The sequence below is a fragment of the Schistocerca cancellata genome, chromosome 2 (genome assembly GCF_023864275.1).
Source record: "Schistocerca cancellata isolate TAMUIC-IGC-003103 chromosome 2, iqSchCanc2.1, whole genome shotgun sequence".
NCBI classification, from domain to species: Eukaryota; Metazoa; Arthropoda; class Insecta; order Orthoptera; family Acrididae; genus Schistocerca; species Schistocerca cancellata.
Window position 1 is genome coordinate 609,036,551 of NC_064627.1, and position 14,116 is coordinate 609,050,666.

The 14,116-nt window shown below is 46.2% G+C and overlaps 1 pseudogene; it reads left to right on the forward strand.

The window, feature by feature from the left end:
• The first annotated feature begins 10,243 nt into the window (after positions 1–10,243).
• Positions 10,244–10,361, forward strand: LOC126163489 (5S ribosomal RNA; annotated as a pseudogene).
• Positions 10,362–14,116: the final 3,755 nt, after the last annotated feature.

The following is a 14,116-nucleotide window of genomic DNA, read 5'->3' on the forward strand; positions in this document are numbered from 1 at the left end:
CCTGTGCTTCCACCATGTTTCACCCACCTTCCGTAGATGCTTACGACGAAGTCGCCTGTAATTGTATGCGACAACGTCAGCCAATGGGTACAGTGATTTTAACATACTGAGGTCATGCAGTCTGTATCATCTACAGTATACCATATGATCAAAAAGTATTTGGATAGCCCGATGAAATGAGAGTTTCATCAATGGGTCAGCGAGGAGCGGTCAGTGGGATTTGGTAAATGCCTGGAGAACGTTACATGCCGCCATGTGTAGTGCCAACAGTGGAGTACAGAGAAGATGTTATTAGGGTATGGGGGTGCTTTTCGTGGTTAGGATGTGGTTTCCAACTATGCTTCAGAAAACGCTAAATGTGTAAGGATAGGAACACATTTAAAGCTTTGTGCACTGCGTACAGAAGAGGAACATTCTGATGAGTATGATTGATCGTATCAGCATGACAATCCACCCTGTCATTTAGTAGCATCTGTAAGGGAATTTTTTGTAGCAATAACATTTCTGAAACGGCCTGGCCTGTCCAGAGCCTCGGCCTAAATCCAATCGAACATTTTTGAAATGCGTAGCAGCACACACCAGTGTCCAACACCAGTACATTCTCTGGTCTCGGCACTTGAGGAAGCAGACATTCAGACACCTCCTTGAAAGTGTCCCCAGGGGAATAGCAGAGATCAAAAGGGCATAAAGGCGACGAGTGGACACAGCCTCTATTAATGTTAACTAATAAGTGTCCGGCCGCCCGCGTGACCGCTACGGTCGCAGGTTCGAATCCTGCCTCGGGCATGGATGTGTGTGATGTCCTTAGGTTAGTTAGGTTTAAGTAGTTCTAAGTTCTAGGGGACTGATGACCTTAGAAGTTAAGTCCCATAGTGCTCAGAGCCATTTGAACCATTTTTTTTGTGCGGCCGCCCGGTTAGCCGAGCGGTCTAAAGCACGGCTTTCCGGAGTGGGAAGGAGCGCCTGGTCCCCGGCACGAATCCGCCCGGCGGACTTGTGTCGACGTCCAGTGAGCCGGTTAGTCTGTGGATGGTTTTTAGGCGGTTTTCCATCTGCTTCGGCGAATGCGGGCTGGTTCGCCCTATTCCGCCTCAGACACACTGCGTGAGCGAATGCTGCGCAAACAAGTTCTCCACGTACGCGTTTTGCCTGGGGGGGGGGGGGGGGTCCACCGGGGGCAGAACCGCACAGTAACCCTGGGTTCGGTGTGGGGCGGCGGAAGGGTGAAGTGACCACTGCGGCTGCCGCGGGGACAGAGCCTCTCCGTCATTTCTAGGTCCCCGGTTAACATACCATACAATAAGTATCCGGACACTTTTGATCAGAAAGAGTACACAGCCCAAGTACCAATCGGAGAAATGGAGCTTCTGTGGCTGCAGGCCGGAAATTTAATGGATCGTGATTCCAGTCAATGATCAGTCCAAACCATGTACAGTATTAACGGCCGACTCCACGAGGCAGTTTTATTCTGGACGACAGATTTAGAGGGCTCCGTGATCTCCCTGGTGACGATTTGCAGTCGTAGTAGTCGCAGTGTGCTTCCTTTCGTGACTGTGGCGCGTTTCGTCTGTCCAGCTGAGTCCGTGACGGCTCCCAGCCGCCCCCGTGCGGACAGCGGAGTCCCGTGAAGCCCATTACGGCCGATAAGGCCGCCAGTAGCCGGGGGATCGCCCGGCCGGTGCCCAGGGTACACAACCGGCAATTTCGCCGTCACGATGGCCGCCGCGGCCGCCGGCCAATCAGGCGAGTGGGCCCTGTCCGCTGTTCCCAGGCGACCTTTTTGTGGCGGCGTGGCGCGGCGCGAGGCGGCCTTCGCCTCCGTGGGAATGCGGCGCGCATTCCTGCATGATGACGGCGCCGCCGCGGCCGCCGCGGTGAAAGTGCGACGCCCACGCCTCCGGCACACCTGTCGCCTCTTCCTGCGCTAAAAGCTACTCGCTCGCTGCGGAACTCGGAGCTGTTAATGGCGGCGCGAGTGGTGGCATCATTTCTGGCTAATCAAACAGCTTCTGCCTGTTTTGTAACGCGTCCCAGGTGGTAAAGAGGTGCAGTGAAGACTCACGACGCTACAGATACCTACTTGGTCTTCAAGCAGGGATGTTGGTGCTCGATACATTCTGGGTAGAGAGAGAGGGAATACTCTGAAGTGTCACCAGTGTGCTCTCTGTGTGCCTTACGTCACACTTTCCAGCTGTTGCCTATCCTAGCATGGTGCGGCCCCTATGGGGAAAAGGTTGAGAGATGGCATGAGCCCCCTCTCATATTTCTATCTTACGATTTTCCTCTCTAATTGTATGCAGTGAAAAGTCGCTATTCCTTCACACGCGGACTTCCCACGCAGTGTCTCTCGTCACCCGGGTGGTCCGGTGACAGGCGGGCTCTGCTGATCTGGAAAGGGTTAAGCCGACGGGTGTGAGGAAGTCGAGTGAATGCTTTGCAGACGCCGACATTGTCAAAAGACACGCCCGGAGGGGTCTGAAGTAGCGGCTGGGCTAGAGGTTCCGTTACTTCGCAGAAACTTAGCGAAAACACTTTCTGGCGGGTTACCAGCGAGGCGTGTGAATGACCTGTGTACACAGGCAGTTGTGGCGGGAAAATTCCCGCGCTTTCTGCAAAATAGTAACTGTGATTGGCTTGCTCAGGGAATAGCTCCTTGACGTAGCAAAATCAGCGCAAAAATTGGCGCCAAGAATCTCCATTGGTGGAATGGTAGTGCTCCGGCAATAGATTGGAATTTTCCGCCGGTTTTCGAGTTGCTGATTGGAACGTTTAACCACGGCCACTGTCGTGGGGGCGGGAATGTTGTGTGTTCGGCCTGTACGGGTCGAGGACGTCGAAGCAACCAGCCATCGCCTCCGGTACGCCAGATCGTGTTCTGGCAGTTAAGAAGACAGTTTGGTAATGTACGTCCGCAGCACTGGCAGATAGGGATTTTCCTAGGTGATAATCAGAGCTCAGCAGAGCGCGCCTGTGCATCTTTTTCTAACTTTGTTCTGTCTTGAGTAGCAGCAATTAATGTTGGGTTAGCTGTGTGTCTCTCTTAAGATTTGAGTGGCAAGGAATTGGCTCCACATACCACTTCGTCTTAAACCTCACAATCTAGTTTAGGGACAACTTCACCTTCATGGCGTTTGTTTGAGTATCCAATTTGAGCCAATTTGATGTATTATAAATGTTTCATGTGTTTTTGTTTATTATTTTGTGTTTAGTCTTAATAAATCATATTGTTATTTTGGACAGAACTTTCATTCTGTTAATCGGTAGAGCAACCCATCATTTCTCACTACGTTAATGAAACCTTCCTTTATTTAACTTATTTATCAAATTAAATTATTGCAGGTGCCAAACTCTTTTCTACTCCACTTGCAGGGTTGATTACAGTCAGTTCGCGTATATTTTTTAATCCATGTGCAACAGCAAAAGTCGGAGTTAGAATAGAGGGGGCTTAGAGCATCATTTACATAAGGAGATTCTAGAAGAATTTAGTGTTAAATACACTGCTTGCCCCGGCACCTCGCAAGGTCACTAAACTCCAACCCTCATCTCCCCCCCCCCCCCCCCCAAAAAAAAGTAGTGTAACCATACAATGAATACTTTCACTACCGGATGTTTCAGCTGCCAAGAATTCTTCCGGGTTGTATGGCCGTAGTCCTTGGAACACTTCTATTCCTGACGTTTCGTCCAAAGCTACGTTGGACATCTTCGGAGGTGCTCCTGGTTGTGTCTTCGTGCTTCCCAGACAGTACCTTGACCATCAAGGTCACCGGATTTGTCCCCAATTGAAAACTTTTGCAGTGTTAAAGGTAGGGCCTTATAACCAGCTGGGGATTTTGTTTATCTAATGTGCCAATTTGACAGACCTTGACGCCATATTCCTCTGAAGATATCCACCGTAGCTTCGGACGAAACATCAGGGATAGAAGAGTTCCACGGACCACGGCCATACAACCCGGAAGAATTCTCGGCAGTTTACATTCTTGGAAGAAGTTTGAGTAAATCCTAAACAATGCTGTCACCTGCCGAGAAGTGGTCACACTAGTTGTAATATACACCATCATTGTTCTCGATGAATTTGACAGAGAAAGCTTGTTGCGTTATTTTGTAACAAATGATTTTCAGTCATCTGTTGCAAGGGAATTCATTTATATGATTCTTGCTACCTCGTTTATACGTAGAGTAATACTTTTTAACAATATCAATGTTTTAACAACGTCTTTCTGTTGCAAATTTCGAAGTTCCTTATTGTTTCTTTAGGATTCATAGTTTCATCTACGAACCACTAGTGCTAACACGGCGTCCTGTGGCGAAAAGAAGGTCATGGTGTTTGCCTATATCCCAATAAGAATCAGTTACTTCCGTACTTCATGCATTATAAACTGTAAGAAAAGAAAAAAAAAGACGCACCACTGAGTAATTATCCGAATATTTGATGTAGATGTATAGACAAACAAATCATTACAATTTCGGAAACACTGGAAGATTTATTCAAGAGAAAGATCTTCACAAATTGAGCAAGTCAGTAACGCGTTGGTGCACCTCTGGCCCTTAAGTAAGCAGTTGGCTTAGCATTGATTGAAAAAGTTGATGAATGTCCTCCTGAGGGTTATGGTGTCAAGTTCTGTCAAATTGGCACATTAGATAATCAAAATCCCGAGCTGGTTGGAGGGCCCCACCTATGATGCTCCAAAAGTTTTCAATTGGGGACAGATATGGCGACCTTGTTGGCCAAGGTAGTGTTTGGGAAGCACGAAGACAACCAGTAGAAACCCTCGTCGCGTGCAAGCGGGCATTATCTTGCTGAACTGTAAGCTCATGATGGCTTGGCATGAAGGGCAATAAAACGGGGCGCAGAATATCGTCGACATACCACCCCGTTACAAGGTGGCCGCGGATGACAAGCAAAGTGGTCCTGCTATGAGTGAGACGAACTGTTCCCTAGATCATCATTTCTGGTTGTCGGGCCGTGTGGCGGTTGGTTGGTATCCCATCATTGTCCGGGCATCTCCAGATCCATCTTCGCTGGTCGTCAGGGCTCAGTTCGAAGCGGGGCTCACCACTGATGACAATCTTGCTCCAGCGAATCAGATTACAAACCAAAGACATCTCTGAAGAAGCCCCGGACAGCGGTGGGACACCAACCGGACTGACGCCCGCCAAACGGCACGGCAATCAGGAGAGCATCTGGGGAGCAATTATTTTAACATCAGGACCCCTTTGGTTCTCATGCTCGACACCTTTACAGTACAGTGGTACGTCGCCGATATTCTACACCCAGTTTTTTTTGCCCTTCATGGCAAGCCATAGGGGCTTACATTTCAGCAAGATAATGCTCGCCTGCACAAGGCCAGATTTTTTACTCCTTGTTTTCCTGCTTGCGAAACGCTACCATGGCTAGCAACGTAGCTGGATCTCTCCCCAGTTGAGAAAGTTTGGAGCACTATGGGCAGGATCCTGCAGCCAGCTCGGGATTGCGACGGCCTAAGGCGCCAGCTGGACAGCATCTGGTACGATATCCGCCAGACGGACATCCTACAGTTCTATCAATGAATGCCACCTCGAATAACTGCTTGCATAAAGGCCGGAGGTGGACCAAGCGTTATTGAGTTGTTCAATTTATGAAGTCCTTTCTCTTTAACACATCATCAAAATTTTCTGAAACTGTAATCATTTGTTTGTCCGTACATGTACATCACATCTACGGATATCCGTCCTATTCGCATTATTCCTTCGTGGTTCGCCCTTCTTTCTTGTCTTCGATCATACTACAAATAAGACTGATTTTTTTAAACCCATTTATATACAAACATATCATTCGCCTTTGTTTCCTTTCGTGACGATTTTGAATTATCATTGTGAATATTTTGTGCGCTGCCTTCCAAAATGTTTTAATTCAATGGTTTGTTTGTTTGATTTTTTATAATAGGTTTTATAAATTTACAGATGTAAGTAGCCTGCCTGTATGCTGGCAGCGCTAAAGACTGTGTTAATATCGCTGACAGCGCTCTGCACCCATGGCAAGAGATTTTGTCGTTAGACGGACTTTTGGTTAGCGAGTGGACAGAGAAGTGTATGGACATGTTTTTCTTTGTGGAGACTCTGTGTTGGTAGGACATGCATTGTAAAGTGAGATGCAAAGAAATGTAAAATGACGATGGACGTAGTTGGTAATAATCATCTTTTCGACAATTAAGTTATAAATGCAACTTTTACATAATGTTGTACACAACACAAATGTTAATATGTAACCACAGTTTTACAGTTAAAAATAAAAATTGAACCCACTGACGATAGCACAAAAGTGCTGAAACAGAACAAAAAAGGTGCCTTGCATAAAGCGGAACTTCTCATCCCACGTTGTTGGTAATGTTTGAGTTGTGGAATTATTGACTACTATATAATTTTTGTAACTGGATGTCACATAAATAAAGTAAAATGTTCTAAGTACATTATTTGCTCTTCAATAAAATATTTTTTTTGCTAACCATATGCACCCTAGTAGTTAGAGTCTATAGTTAGAATTTTTTTATTTATGAAGATTTTCTGTGAGGTAAGTACTTTAAAAAAAGAATGGGGTTCACGGCTGAAATGAGTTTAGGCAATTAACAGAGTCGGAGGTTGTTTCATATTTCTTTAATTTCATATTTTTTGGAATTTTATTATTGTTAGCATTTCTTGCAATTCAGAGACATTCTTTTGTGTTAAAATGGGTAAATGAATAGGTTAAGTCTGGGTTGTCTTTGTCAGGGAAAATTCCGTGGGTCGGTGTTTAAATGATAAAAACAAGTAAAGACATAGTTTCATGGATTTTAATGTATTGCTTGACTGTGTTTTAGTTCACACGGCATAGCTTTTCATTTATTAGACGCACGTAATTATAACAGCAAGTACTACTTTTATAATCGCTGCATCATGTACATGTAAAAAGTATGTATAATATTAAAATTCATCCGCTGTTACATATATATTTCTGTGTGGTAGGTCTAATGAATATTTGTCGTTAGTCAGGAGAACTTAACATGAGCTAAGTGCCACCATCAGAATAGCTAATTTGACAAGTATGAAATTATGCCCAAGTAAATTACATTTTGCAATTTGACTGTTGCTCACAGTTCCTGGAAGTCCTCGTGGAGGTCAGTTCGTACACAAGGATAGATAACAATCAGAAAGGATCAAGTCAGGAGAATGTGGTGTGCAAATGGTACTTAAAACCACTTACGGCGATGGCGGCCGTGGTTTTGCGACTCAAATGGGGACGACCGTTGCCGCGTTGCAAGAGGACTTTTTCCTCACGGTGCACCAGTCGCTTCTGAACAACTGTGGCATTTACACCTGCCATTCACGGAAACCACATCGTCCAGCGCTGGCCGTGATGACGACAGTCGCTGTTGTCCACTCACGTAATGACAGCAGTTGGGGAAACGGCTCTATTTTGCAGGGACTACACTGCTGGTGATTTTCTGTCATCTACGGTCAGACCAAAATAGTACGTACTTGCAGCCTCGTGATGACTGGGTGTTGTGTGCTGTCCTTAGATTAGTTAGGTTTAAGTAGTTCTAAGTTCTAGAGGACTGATGACCATAGATGTTAAGCCCCATAGTGCTCAGAGCCATTTGAACCATTTTTGAACGTACTTGCAACTGTAGTGATGAGTCAGTGAGCACACCATGAGTGATGGGTGAAAAAGAAGAATAAATCAGTGTGGAGCAGCACTCGCATTTCCCGGATCGCTGGCGCCGTTGAGACTGCGCGGGTTCTCCCCAGGTAGGGCGTGGTGAGTAGACGCGGACAGACCGCCGCCAGCTAACCGAGTTATGCGCGTAATCTCGTTTGGAGGTGGCACAATGGGCGGCGTGGAGTGCGCGGGCCGCGGCTGCTGACGCGAAAGAAAGCAGAAGCCCTCCGCCTCCGCTGCCGGCACTGCTAGGGCCGCGCCGGCGCTCCATCCACACTTGTTGATCGCCCCACACAATACAGTACTGGCGTTCACACCTCAGCTAACGCTCTGCGAGAAACGTTTCAGGGGTCACATTGTTCCCGTTTCGATATTCGCTCGAGAATTCCAAGTAAAAAAAAACGGGGACATTGGAACAGCGCAGGTTCTGCAATATTAGGGCAAGGAGAAAATTTGCCGTCCTCAGAAATGGAATTCGCTAAAATCATTCAAAATTAGTGCTGTTTGATCCGAACAAGACACAGCCAGGGCAAAAGCATCTCAGACGCAAAGATGCGAGCTGGTACCAGTGCCATAGAAACTTGCCACTTGTGCGAGTTCCCCCAGTGTCATGGGCGGAGCTGAGGATGAAGATACCAATTGCCAGACGAGTACCAGAAGCCTACTCGAACATAGAAGAGCAGCTCTCGCCCATTTGGCTGCGGTTGGGTTGTTTTGGGGGAGGAGACCAGACAGCGAGGTCATCGGCCTCATCTGATTAGGAAAGGACGGGGAAGGAAGTCGGCCGTGCACTTACGAAGGAACCTTCCCGGCATTTGCCTCGAGCGATTTAGGGAAATCACGGAAAACCTAAATCAGGATGGCCGGACACGGGATTGAACCGTCGCCCACTTGGTTATAGACCATCGTCCAGGGCTGACTTAGACAGGGAACAGACAGTTGTTATAAATTGCGTTTGTTACGTACTGTGAAATTTACCCACGATTATTTGCACTTAACCATTCAGGGCCTTTTTTCTGTTATGCTACAATCAGTGTTGCAGACTTCATTTTTAAACTAGCTACAAAAATAAATAAACCCTTTAACTCATTAGTGTGACTTCGTTAGTAATTTATTGGAGTGTTGTAGAACCTTCGATCTCTTACCCTGTTACCTGATCCTGTGGCATAGCTGTGCAACAGTGGCAAGGAGTACTGCACTAGCTGCCGGCCTACGGTAACGACCTTGGCAATTAGGCCTCCACAGCAGTAGCGACGAGGCCATTATAAAACTGGCGATGAGGGTTTATAAAAATTAGTCTTTGTTATATTGGTACATACTCCATAGAATAACTCTTTAACTCTGTAGTTGTTTCGAAACTTCCTGGCTGTTGAAAGCTGTATTCCGGACCGGTTTTCCAACCTGGAACATTGCCACATTACTAAATGCAGAGTGAAAGATTAATCCTGGAATCTTCTGTGTTGTGGGCTTATGCCTGCTCTGTCAGCAACGCACGTTACATCCAAGTTAAACGGGCAGCCGGCTTACTGGCAGACGACCCTTAGGCATGCCTCAGTACAAGTTAACACACAGCAACCCAAGCGCCATCAGGCGTCGCTGGTCCTACGAACCTCTTTCTTAAGCCGGCCACGTGACAGGAAGCAAGACCGACTATTACCTGGCACCTGGAGCTGCACTTAGTGGCGGGACGACCGAATGTTTTAAAAATCTATTGCTCCGTCGATTGCTTTTTCGTTCAGTCGATTTTTTCATTCGAATGAAACGACGAAATGAAACTAGTTTCTGCGGCCATGTCAGCTACAGGAATGTTTCAACTCAATGATCAAGTTTGAGTGGTTTCGTTTAGTGTGAGGTAAGCGACTGACACAAGTCTCTGTCGGTTGCGGCCTTTATATGAATGTTTTCACACAGTCTTCGGGTTTGAACGCTTTCATTTACATACTTTTTCAGCCTCTTACTCTGTAGATGAACCATGACTGGGATTGACAACAATTGTTTACAGATAAATAAAGTACAAGTATCTTATTTCATGTAGATGTGAATAAAACCCGTTTTTCTAAAAATAAAGTATTTTCAAGATGTATATATTTACTTACTCAAGTAAGAGTTTTCGTACTTGTGGCATTTAAATATCAATTTTTGGTCGTGTAGGAGGACGGCGACAGCTGGCATTGTTAGCACCGAGCTACTGAAACGCAAGCGACGAAACATTCGGCATCCTACGTCCCCGCTCCCGGCGGTACATAATGACCATCGGCCAACTTATCGTCTACAGACCACTGTGTGTGTCCGGGAAAATAATCCGATTTGACCCATATGTACGGGGTTTTCGAAGTTTTTGTCCGCGGTCGGCAATTTAAGTAATGGCATGCCTGCCCCAGCGATCCGTGAGCGTAGTTAGTTACGCGTTACTGCCACCCGGAACAACTTAATCCGCAACAATACGTGAATCAGTTGTAAATGATGAAAAGAAAAATTACTCCATTAAATATATCATGAAATAAACGTATATAATGCTAATTTAAACTTTGCCACAGCCCCTTAGATATGTCTTCACTTATCCCTTGGGATGCCAACGGCCTTTCCGCAGTGGTAACACCGGTTCCCGTCAGATCACCGAAGTTAAGCGCTGTCTGGCTGGGCTAGCACTTGGATGGGTGACCATCCGGTCTGCCGAGCGCTATTGGCAAGCGGGGTGCACTCAGCCCTTGTGAGGCAGACTGAGGAGCTACTTGACTGAGAAGTAGTGGCTCCAGTCTCGGAAACTGATATGGGGTCGGGAGAGCGGTGTGCTGACCAAATGCCCCTCCATATCTGCATCCAGTGACGTCTATTGGCTGAGGATGACACGGTGGCTGGTCGGTACCGTTGGGCCTTTATGACCTGTTCCGGAGGAGAGAGTTATCCTTTCGGATGGGGCTATCCTCTGGTGGTATAATGTAGCACTCTGTTAGTTCAACTGATGAAAGTACTGCAGACTGGCTACATTCAGAAGAATGAATGGATAACTCACTCAGCTAAAGCACTGTAAAGTGGTTTTAGCTAAAACAGTGAGTACATGGTTCAACCAACAGAAAAACTACTGACTGTTTCCATATGAAAAGAAAGAATGAATAATTAGTGTGTGTATCTACAACGGTGTCGAATGGTGTCTTTTGGTTACTCCCAGTGGCCGAGCGGTTCTAGGCGCTACAGTCTGGAACCACGCGACCGCTACGGTTGCAGGTTCGAATCTTGCCTCGGGCATGGATGTGTGTGATGTCCTTAGGTTAGTTAGGTTTAAAGTAGTTCTAAGTTCTAGGGGACTGATGACCTCAGATGTTAAGTTCCATAGTGCTCAGAGCCATTTGAACCATTTGGTTACTCCCACAGACTGCATAACTCGAAGAAAATAAATGAATAATAATCCAAGCCACACTTGAAAATACAACCGACTGACTCGAGTGCTTTCATTCGGTTGCTCCCACAGACTGTTTTTCACTCAAAAGAATGAACAAATAATTGAACCGATAAGTAAAACTACAACCGAATGAATCGACTGTTTTCATGCGGTTGCTCTCATCACTAACTGTACTTACGCCGTCACTCTTACCCTGAGAGGCCATTTGGATGAAGGCGGCGGAGACGCAGATCTGCCACCACCAACGGCTCCAAGCCAGGGTGATGGGTCTCGCACTGCGTCTACAAAGGGACTTCCCTATGGCCGACCTTCACTGGGTCTCTGAGGTTCTTCTATTACGAGGTTTCGCCAGGCTGCACAGTTGTTTTATGCAAACGCTGCCCAGCCGTTCGATCGTCTCATCCACTCCCTTGGCCAATGAGTGTAGTGCCTCAACACTACTCGATGACCACACCTGCTGCATGACGCTTAAGTCTCCACCTCACCAGGGCATCGTTTCCAGGAAGCAAGTCATAAGGAATCCTATATGTTAGGTCTGCAAGCTGTTTTCATCTATCTCAATCTTTGTGACACGGCCATCCATCCTGCACTTCACTGGCAGATGGTGACCCATCTGTCTCCATCGTATGCAGCAGTAGCAGCCGAAAGGCCAATTCATTCCGAGTGAGCTTCTTGGGCCAGGTGCAGAATGCACTCGCATTTCATCTCGCAGGAACTCACTCGGAGAGAGCACGACACCATCACCTCTATCTGTGCCTGTCTCCTCTAAGTTGAACCTCCGACGTAACCCTTAAGACGCGGATACCATCACTGTGACGCCATTGGGCACCGTAATATTTTCTCTTGTTAGCTATTGACATCATGTCGCACTTATATTTTTGATATATCTTCGTAATATTAACTGTGGCTCGTCCTCTAGGGTGCACAACCAGGTGTATATTACTGACTGTAGTAGTGTGGTATTCTTACTTGAAATCGTGGCACATAAGGTTGCAACGATCAGAGTTAGATTTTTCATTAAATATTCAAGTCCTAAAGAGTCAAAGTCAGTATTTTTGTGTTCAATAAAAACCCAGAACTTGACCTTATTGAAGGATGTGTTTAACACTTACTCCTGTTGTAGATGATTGAGTTTGGTAAACGTATTAAGCAAATTCTACCTGAGTGTGTTTTCCCTGTTCCGCCTTTGGTGGATACATTAGAAACAATCCTTTACTCTGCGGCTAAGCCATTTCTGCGCAGCAGCCTTTCTTCCAGGAGTGGTACTCCCGCAAGGTACGCAGAGGAGCTTGTGTGAAGTTTGGAAAGTAGGAGAGAGGTCGTGGCAGGAATGAAGCTGTGACGAGTTGTCAGGCGAGCCCGGGTTACTAATGGGTAGCCGCGCGGAGTGGCCGCGCGGTTTAAGGCGTCATGTCACGGACTGCGCGGCGCTTCCCGCAGGTGCTTCGAGTTCTCCCTCGGGCAAGGGTGTGTGTGTGTTGTTCTTAGCATAGGTTAGTTTAAACTGGTTTAAGTATTGTGTAAGTCTAGGGACCGATGACCCAAGCAGTTTGGTCTCTTAGGAATTCCTACACATTTGAACATTTGAACTAATGGGTAGGAGCATATAGTACACAATTTCCTTGTCGCCCGTATGCACTAGTGCTGTTTGCTTTTGTATTCGGCTCAGCTAGTTTCCGGCTGCATTGGGAAGCGGGTTTTTGTTCATCGTGAAGATGATGGGATGTTTTCCCTCATCCTCCTAAATGTGTAGTGGCTGGAACCGACTACGCAGATTTGAAGAGCGAATAACTTCCCGAGGACTCATCGTAGAGTGAGTTCTAAGGTCCTACTAGAAGTCGACACCTTACGGGAGTGTTACAAATGGGAGCAGGAAGTAGCCAATCAGAGAGACTACATTCTGCTCCTGATTTTGACAGTCTGTAACGCCAGAGAGTTATATAGTTTCGTGGAGCGCGGAGGCAGTGTTTTGGGAGTGTTTTCTGAACTCGGGAGTAGGTGATCCTTCGTGATCCACAAGTTATTTAGTGCAGTACGGAAGAATGAAAGAATCCGAAGTGCATTCTCATGTACGAGCGTTAAATTCTGCTTAGGAACTTTCCTGTGCGTGGGCTTATTTCAGTACAAAGAGGCCACAGAGTACAGCGTGAAGCTTTTAGAGATAGTTGGAAGTGGTGTTGGATAAAATTGATTGACTTGGCTTCAGTTAATTCGTACAAATAAATTTCATTTGTTTCTGTGTAAATTTGAGAGTGATGTTTTTGTCTGATACTGTCACTACTGACTTGGCGCTCTGTTTCCGTTTGTTTCCCTGGTGATTAACACGGGCATTACTAGCAGCCAGTTGATCGCGGTGTATGACCATATCAGAGGTGTGTGTAATGGAGCCCAGATCTCGGAATCTTACTAACGAGGAAACAACACCAATTTGACGTCATATTAAAGGAGAGAAAAAGCACTTTTGCAAGACAGCGGTCCCAGCAATTTATCGTGCACAAAAATATGGGCCATAATTGTGATAATACGCCGTGATAGTACGCCGTTATGACCTCCTGTATGCACAGCTTTTAAATATTCGCGCGGGCCGGTTGTTTGTTGCTCGCACCGCACCACTGCAGCCGCTTAATGGTCCAGGGCAAAGTACTGTACGTCGGAGTGAGAACCAGTGCCCTCTTATGTGCAGGATGTCGATGGTGAGGTAAGAGGAGGGGAAGGGACCACGTGTGTCAAACGTTTTCAAAAATCTTTTTGAGGGCGTGTTATTTCGAAAAGAGTACATAATACGTCACTTCAAGCACATTATATTCAATATATTTTTAAAATTATAAACATACAATCAAAATGAATAAATCTAAGGAAGGGAAGACTTATTATGATATGAAAAAAACAATTTTGTTTTAGAACTTAATCTCGCCAGTCACGTTGAAGAACAGCGCAACTCCTCCAAAGGGACTTAACTTCAACATTGTCACCTTTAAAATACAAAGAAAATTCCGCAAAATAGCGATGCCAATAATCAAATAGCGCTACGATACTTCTTTAGC